General features: G+C 42.2%; 1 long non-coding RNA gene across 1 annotated transcript in view; it reads left to right on the top strand.

The window, feature by feature from the left end:
- LOC128339772 (uncharacterized) overlaps positions 1–8037 on the top strand; it is a 35591-nt gene extending 27554 nt beyond the window's left edge. The window contains exon 2 of the long non-coding RNA XR_008313206.1: positions 7477–8037. This is a non-coding gene — a long non-coding RNA (uncharacterized LOC128339772). The remainder of the gene's footprint in view (positions 1–7476) is intronic.
- Positions 8038–8327: the final 290 nt, after the last annotated feature.

Below are 8327 nucleotides of genomic sequence, written 5' to 3' on the forward strand. Positions count from 1 at the left end.
CCAAAGCAAGCATGATATCACAGCTGCAGCAGACTAGGGCCAACAACAGTATCAAATGTGCCCTGCCTTCCCTCTCCCAAGCATTTTTCGTCCACAAACAACAGAGACACAGCAACATCTGTGGCACCCGGCCATAAAAGTGGGTCCAGTAAGGATGCAAAGCAATAAACCTTCTACCAGTGAAGCAGCGTGGCTTGACCCCCCCTCCTTCTGCCTACACAAGTTGAAAGAGTGATGACGACAACGACAACGGTGGCACACAATTTTTTGGCGCATTTCTTTGACATGTCTGCAACAGATCAGAGCCTGTGGCATGAGCACAACCTATTTTAGATGCAAGCAGTCTTTGGATAAAAAATGAGGCTACAACTCACAATGTGACCCAATCTTCATTGCAAACAAGTCCGCACAGTCACAGAGAGAGAAGTGAACTTGCCCTTTGCCCACCCATGCATCCCAGCCCCCTCCTCCTGGTCACCTTCATCACCTACACCTAGTCTCCTATTCTTTTCACACCTGATGTGTTCAACCAAGAGGTCCCTCCACCTGGGGAGCTGGCCAGGGGGCACAGCTCTGCCCTTCATCCTTGGGTTGCAGTTGCATGCCAGGACATGCCATGCAGATGCACCCAAGGGTGTCTTGAGCCACTCCACTACCCCAGTCCTCAACCAACTGGCCAGGGCAATTGCGTCCCCAGTGGTCAGAGTGGTCTGGAGATCACCCATGGCCTTCTCAAGGAGAAGAGCAGCGGGCAAAGCCTAGCTCAGTATGGCTGCCTCAGTACACAAGCTGTTCATGGCAGAATAGAACGGCTCGAGTACTGAGACCAGCTTGGAAATGAGCTGCCAATCCTCATGGACCAGGGTGCACACATCCAAGCTACCATGCCTTGCCAGGCTGTGGAGGGCTCCCTCTTGCTCGTGCATGTGCTAGAGCAAGAGAAAGGTGGAGTTCCGCCAGGTAGGAACGTCCTGGGGGATCAGGTGTTCAGGCAGGCCCTGCTCAATCTGCCTGGCCTTGAGCATGCGCCTTGCCTTTTCACTCTGGTGGAAGTGGCCAGCAATCTTGTGGCACTGCTCCACAAGAGCGGCCGGGGAAGGAGCAGGATCCGGGGCCTGAGCTAAACCACCTGTCCTAGCCTGCTGGCGCTTGGACTTCGACACTTCCTTGAGCCCAAGTGCATCCTGCACCACCAGGTTCAAGGTGTGTGCAACGCAAGCGATGTGCACACCGTAAACCTGCTTAGCTGCCTTACTGATGTTGGCTGCGTTGTTGGTGACCATTAAACCTTGGCAGAGGTTTGGCCCCCTGGCCAGCCAACTCCCCACCTGCCAGTCCATGACTGCCACCAACTCATCCGACCTGTGCTCTGTTTCCATCGCCTCCACATGCAACACTGCCCAAGAAAGTAGACCAGAGAAATCCAGCCTGCATGCTGAAGCAGGATCGGGGATGACTTGGGAGTTAGCCCCTCTTGCCGCCCTTGACCATGACCAGCAGGGGGGGAAAGCCTCCCCCTATCTGGCACTGCCCCCTACATCTTCCACCCCTCCCAGCCATCTCTTTGGGGGCTTCTTTTTAAAACTCTGACAAATGTTTTTTTGAAAGGAGCGGGGTGGGGTGAGTGTCTCAGGGCAGGGGACACACAGCTGGGAGAAGGGCCAAGAACAGGGGCTGGGCGGACTCAAGCAGAGCAGAATGTGCACACACACACACACACACCCCTAGTGCCAATGGTTTGTGGTGCTGCTGCAGCATTGCTGCTTCTTTTTAAGGCTGCAGTTGGGGGGTGCACAATGCAATGCACTCACTCACTCAGTGCAAAGCCTGCCTGAGGCTGTGGTGCTGGTGGGCACAGGCAGCAGAACAGAGAAAGTAGTATTGCACAGGCTAGATTCAGGGAATTCACAAATAGAACAATGTATCAAAATAAAATAACTACTGGGAGAGAGGACAGCTGGATTTGATACCAGGTCAATAGCAAGCAGCAGCATCCAGAAGATACAATGTAACTAGGAAATGGGATACAAATTATGGGCAGATACAGTATGCTCTCTATGAAATGGGCACAGACAGAGGCAGCAGGCTTCTTTTTTAAAAACAACAACACAAAAAGTGTGTGGCACTGCTGTGCAGAGCCTAGGGCACCAGCAATATTGAATTTAATACTATTAGGGCACACTGGATGACAGGTTCCTTTAAAAAAAAAAGCAAATGCAAAAAAATTATTTGGAAGGGGGAAAAAGAGAATTATTTTTTTAAAAAATCACAAGGCTACACCACCCTCTAAACCACCTACTATCTAGCTACTATCTCTAAAGCTAAACAGATTGAACCCCTATTTAAACTTATTCTAAATAGCACACAACTTTTTAAATTCAGTTAAAAACCAAAACCTCACTCCAAACAGGGGGGAAAAAAACCCCAATACACAATTCAAGACTAGAGGTGTGTGTGTGTGTGTGTGTGTGTGTGTGTGTGTGCATGTGCATGTTTTAAAATAAATGGGTACTCTCACTCAGTCTCTCGAAGGCTTCTCCAAACGCTGGGTCTCTGTAGTCTGCTTCTGTGGGTCTGGTCAGTCTTTCTTCTTCTGTCTTCCTCTTCTTCAGATGGGGCACTTAGGAAAATCAGGGGGGGGGGTGGCTACTGGCTGGCCACAGGTGGCCAGCGCTCTGGGGCTGGTGTGGTTGGCTGCTCGCACAGGCAGGCAGCAGTGATGATTCCCTCAGCAGCAGGAAGAAGTTAAGAAAAATCAGAAAAACAAACAAACAAACAAAAACAATCTCTTTTCTACCAATTCTCTACCCCCCCCCTCAAAAAATAAAAATAAAAATGCAGGAGTGAATGACACAGGTAGCAGGCTGGCAGCAAGGCAGAACAACTTTTTTTTTTAAAAGGAATTCTCCTCCTTCTCTCCCAATCCTTTTTTTTTCCTTAAAAGAAAAGAAAAGCTGAAAAGGCAGGCTGGCAGTGAGGCTGAGCAATGGCATAAATGCTAAACAATAGCAGCAAATTGCAATGCTGTTTTTAAAAATTTTATTGGTTTTTACAATATCTTAACAATCTCATTACATCCAATTAAACAAATGTTGACTTCCTGCTCGCCAATCTGTGCGAATCACTAATTATACAATTCAACCATTGCTATAGTAATTCAAAACATATATCCTATACCTTACAAACTCGATTTTACTCTACTCAACCTGCTATTATTACTAAATTTCAAACCCTGCTGAAAAATCAATATTAGAGAAATAGTTCTTTAAGTATAGTAAGAATGGTTTCCAATCTTCTTTAAAACATTCCAGGTTTTCATCCCTTATCAGTACTGTAAATTTTGCCATCTCAGCATATTCCAAAGTTTTTATCAGCCAATCTTCTTTTGAGGGCATTTCATTGTTCTTCCATTTCTGTGCATATACTATTCTAGCTGCCATGGTTGCATACATAAAGATTATTAAATTCCTTCTGGAAAACTCTCCTTGCGTTATTCCCAGCAGGAAGGATTCTGGTTTCTTACGAAATGTCATTTTAAAAATTTTCTTCAACTCATTATATATCATATCCCAGAAAGCCTTTGCCTTCCTGCAAGACCACCACATATGAAAAAAAGTTCCCTCACAATTTCCACATTTCCAGCATTTGTTTGGAACATTTTTATACATTAATGCTAATTTTTTGGGTGTCAAATACCACCTGTACATCATTTTATAATAATTTTCTTTTAAGGTATAACATGCGGTAAACTTTAAATCCATTTTCCATAATTTTCCCCAAGTTGTCATATCTATATTGTGACCCAGATCTTGAGCCCATTTTATCATAGTCGTTTTAACCACTTCATCTCTTGTCTCCTCCAGAAGCAGCAGCTTATACATCTTAGAAACTAATTTTTCATCATTTTCACACAGCTCCTTCTCAAATCTCGACATTTGATCCTCAAATCCAACTTTAAGATCCTTCTTATAAATTTCATTTAACTGATGGTAGTGAAACCAGTTACTAACCAGATTTTGTACTTCAGTTAGGTTTTTTAACTTACAGCCCTTTTCTTGGAAACATAACAAATCCCCATAGGTACGCCAATGAGATTGCATATTTATCTCTTTACATGCTAAAGCTTCAATTGGAGATAGCCATAATGGAGTTTTAAATTCCAACCATTTTTTATATTTTACCCACACTCCCATTAGACTCCTTCTCACATAGTGATTAAGAAAATCTTTATGCACTTTAGTTTTATCATACCACAGATATGAATGCCATCCAAACCTTCTATCAAATCCTTCCAGATCAAGTATTTTGGGATTTCTTAATGTTATCCATTCTTTTAACCATGTCAAACAAACAGCATCAAAATGCAACTGTAAATCTGGCAGGTTAAGACCACCTCTTTCTTTAGCATCTGTTAAATTTTTAAATTTAATTCTTGGTCTTTTCCCTTGCCAAACAAATTTGGTTATGTCCTTTTGCCATTGCTTGAAACAAGTTAAGGTGTTGATTATAGGGATAGTCTGAAAAAGAAAGAGCAAAATGGAGGCAATGGTGGTTGATGGTGGTAGCAAGGCTTAGCAATCAGGCAACAGAGGTCTCTTCTCCCACACACGAGGCAGCAGAAAGGAAGAAATGGCACCTGCAGCCCCAGTAAATACCTTAGTGCAAAACCCCTCTGAAAATTCCCCCCACCCTTGCTGTTCTTTACCCTCCCCCTGGCCAATGAGGGTAGATTAAACCCTTAAGATTCCTTAAAAGGAATTAGGAGGCAATTGCCTGCAGATCAGCCCCTGCTTTCGCTGGCCAATCTGCAGGATGGAAGGGCGGGAAATTCAAACTGACGTCAACAACACAAAATGGTGGCTGAAGAAGAAAGACTATTCGCGATTGCAAAATGGAGGTCCGAAACAACAAAACTTTTGTAGCCGAAACACAGACGATTCATTTTGTATACAAAACTTTGGAACTTGGCCATAGAGTGTTTCGTTTTGGCTACAAAACACTCGAAATGGCCTGTTTTGGGTACAAAATGTTTTGTACCCGAAACGTTTCACACATCCCTCTGTGTGTGTGTCAGAGAGAGAGAGAGAGAGAGAGAGAGAGAGATCCTAGCCCTTGTTTGTGCCTGAGCCCTTGTTTGTGCCTGAGCTATTTTTAACTTCTTAAAAAAGGATTTTAAATGATTGAGTTCTTCCTTCTAAGTCCTGATGAACCATGTGAAGTGATCTTCTTTCAACCTGCAATGAGTCTTTTTCCTCTCTGTGGAAAGGAAAGAAGGAGTGGTGGTAGGGGGGTTATTGATTGGTTCTTTGATGGTGTCATGGTTGAAAATATATTCAATTGTTTTTCAATCAAACAAGTTCTCAAAAAATTGTTCCTTTCTTACAGTGGGTATAGGAAAGAATCACCCCCTTTGATAGACCTTAAATTCTGGTTCCCTTACATCCTGAAATGAAAACACAAAGAAAATTCCCTTCACCAGCTGTACTTATCCAATGCAACCTATCACATCCAACTGAAAAACATCACAATTACAGTCCAGAAAAAGTGTCAGAGACAAAAAACAAGAATTACTGAGATTGAAAAAGGATCACCCCCCCAATGTCAATATTTTGTTGAACCACCTTTTGCTTTAATAACAGCCTTGAGTCTGTTGGGATACTTCTCTATCAACCTTGCACATCTAGACGGAGCAATATTTGCCCACTCCTCCATACAGAACTGTTCAAGTTGGGTCACATTGGATGGTAGGTGTTGGTAGATGTGCAAGGTTGATAGAGAAGTATCCCAACAGACTCAAGGCTGTTATTAAAGCAAAAGGTTGTTCAACAAAATATTGACATGGGGGGGGGGTGATCCTTTTTCAATCTCAGTAATTCTTGTTTTTTGTCTCTGACACTTTTTCTGGACTGTAATTGTGATGTTTTTCAGTTGGATGTTATAGGTTGCATTGGATAAGTACAGCTGGTGAAGGGAATTTTCTTTGTGTTTTCATTTCAGGATGTAAGGGAACCAGAATTTAAGGTCTATCAAAGGGGGTGATTCTTTCCTATACCCACTGTATATAATGGCTCACAATACTTGAGGGTTGGGGACGAGTGGAGGTAGTCTAGCATCCTACCTGATTGTTTGCTCATTTTAAACTGGTTTGCCTAGATATCCTTTCACCTGCCTTTTCCAAATGACAAATATTGTTTTGTTTTGTTTCTAAATCCCACCATGCTACAGCCGTGACAAAAATTGTTAAGCTTGGAACAGAAGCTTCCTTTGGAACCCACAGAAAAGGAGGAGAGCTGGTCTTGTGGTAGCAAGCATGAATTGCCCTCTTGTATTTCACAAAGCTGATACTGTTGTATTATTTGGTTCTGCTGTTGTTTTTACACCTCGTAACTGTAGTCTCCTGTCCTCTGTTAAGCTGCTACACTATATTACACATGTCCTTAAGGTTCAAGATGCGGGGCGTAATATAGAAATGGCAGCCTGGGAAAAGTTATGGAAAAATGATTTAAAATTTACTGCATGTTATGCTATTAAAGAAAATTATTATAAAATGATGTATAGATGGTATCTGACACCAAAAAAATTGGCATTAATGTATAAAAATGTTTCAAACAAATGTTGGAAGTGTGGACATTTTGAAGGCACATTTTTTCACATGTGGTGGACCTGTGGGAAGGCTAAAGCCTATTGGGACATGATATATAATGAATTAAAGAAAATATTTAAAATGACATTTCCTAAGAAGCCTGAATCCTTCCTGCTGGGAATAACACACGGTGTAATATCTACAACCAATTTAACATTTTTTATGTATGCCTCCACGGTGGCTAGAATTATATATGCACAGAAATGGAAGTCTAGTGAACTGCCTTCAAAAGAAGACTGGCTGTTAAAAATTTTGGAATATGCGGAGATGGCAAAACTCACAGCACTATTAAGAGATCAAAACTTGGAATGTTTTAAAGAAGATTGGAAACCATTTTTGTTGTATCTAAAGAATTCCTTTCCTACTATGGACTTGACAGCAGGGTTTGAAATTTAGTATAAATCGCAGGTTGGTTAGATTAATTATGTTTGTAAGGGTTTGAACTTATGTTTTGAATTATTATCATAGCAAGGGTAAATTTTATAGTTGTTGATTCATGAAGAAATGTGAGCGGGAAGTCCACCTTCTATGTGTGTATTTTTAATGAATGATAATATTGCTATTGTTAAAATCAATAAAAATTGAATTTGCAAAAAAAAAAAAAAAGGTTCTTTTGCAGCAGAGATATGGGGCCAGTAGGAGAGGAAGGCAGTGAGGGGCCTATTTCAAAACCTCATCTCTGGGCCCATTCCAACCTTGGTACGTCCCTGACCACACTGGTGAATCAGTATATCAAATATATGATAGTTCATTACCATGTTTACGACGGTCTGATTAATGGCTTGTTTACATGCAAATTTCCTAGTGATTTCTCTTCTCTTGCTTCCTTTCAGAAACATGGTGATTGCAGCTGGCCAGCAATTTTGCTTCAGCAGTCAGCAAAAGACACTATCCATTCCCATTCCTATCTCGATGAATAATCTGGCTGTCAGCACAATCTTTCTGCTCGCAGGGAACCCAAGAAGGATGGGGGATGCCCACATGTTATGGCAAAGCAACAAAGGGGCCAAGCAGTGTGGAAGGCGTTCCAGTGCCTCAGATTGAGCAACTGATCAGTCAACCCAGAGGGTTAAAGGAACAGCAGCCAGCTGGTACCTGAGAGGCATAGAAGGAGAAAGCACACTACAGACGCCAGCAAAAGGTGGCTGGCTGGTGAGGCTGTTGGAAATGAAACTCTATGTATGAAGGCCAAGTGAGTCATGCAGGAACTTGAGAAGTTCAGGCCAAAGAACTCCAGCATTAAAATTCTGAGTGCAATTTTAACATTTTACCTAATGTACTATACTGTAATTCTTAAGATTAGATGAATCTACATTACAACATAGACAGGGCCACACTGAAAACATCACCTGTGAGTTTGGTTCCTCTCCCCCCATAAAGCATATTACAATTTACCCATGTCCTAAAATGACAAAATTGTGCCGTTCCTTGTCCCACCCCATGTTAAATCAATAGCCCTATTCACACATACCCTATACAAGTGTACTGCATACATAGACACAGATCTGTACACAGCTACAGTTATTCACATGTTATGTTGAACACAGGTACAGCAGGTACACTTCCTATCTGTACCATGCATTTGTGGGGCTTGTATCCAAGTTCTCTCTTAAAATGAATGCAAGTTTAGTCATTCATACAAAAACATGGAGTACGAAAAACATCACTAGTTGGCTTGCCAGTT

The sequence above is a fragment of the Hemicordylus capensis genome, chromosome 1 (assembly GCF_027244095.1).
Source record: "Hemicordylus capensis ecotype Gifberg chromosome 1, rHemCap1.1.pri, whole genome shotgun sequence".
NCBI lineage: Eukaryota > Metazoa > Chordata > Lepidosauria > Squamata > Cordylidae > Hemicordylus > Hemicordylus capensis.